The following is a 608-nucleotide window of genomic DNA, read 5'->3' on the forward strand; positions in this document are numbered from 1 at the left end:
AGCTCTTATCTAGTGCTGATCCCCCATTGCCCCAAACAGCACTCAGCACACAGTGAGTGCCTGTCTTAGTCTGTCCAGTTTGCCCTAACAAAATACTTTAGGTAATGTATAAATGACAAATTTCTTTCTTACAGATCTTGAGAAGTCTCAGATCAAGGGCAGCAGATGCCAGCAGCTACAGGAGGGCCCACCGTGGGCTTCATAAATGGAGCCTCCTTGCTGCATTCTTATGTGGCAGAAGGGGCAAGTGGACTCCCGCAGGCCCCTTTCAGAGGGAGGCACTAATCCCACTCGTGAGGGCCCCACCCTTGTGACCTAACTTCCTCCTAAAGGCCTCTGCTCTGAAAACTATCCCTTCCACGATTAGCTTTCAATTTCCCTCTGCGCACTGCTGTAGCTACCCCCTGTAAGTTTCATTATGTTGTGGTTCCTTTGTATTCATCTCAAAGTCTTTCCTAATTTCCGTTGTGATTTCTTCTGTGACTCAGTTATTGAGACGTGTGTGGTTTAATCTTTATTGTCTTGCATTTTTCCTTACTCCAATACAGTTTTGTTCTACCTCCTTTGGGCTTTCCTCAAATGTATTACATTTCTTTTTCTTTTCTTTT

Source organism: Otolemur garnettii, unplaced genomic scaffold, assembly GCF_000181295.1.
Source record: "Otolemur garnettii isolate 467f Iridium unplaced genomic scaffold, OtoGar3 scaffold00121, whole genome shotgun sequence".
Classification (NCBI taxonomy): domain Eukaryota; kingdom Metazoa; phylum Chordata; class Mammalia; order Primates; family Galagidae; genus Otolemur; species Otolemur garnettii.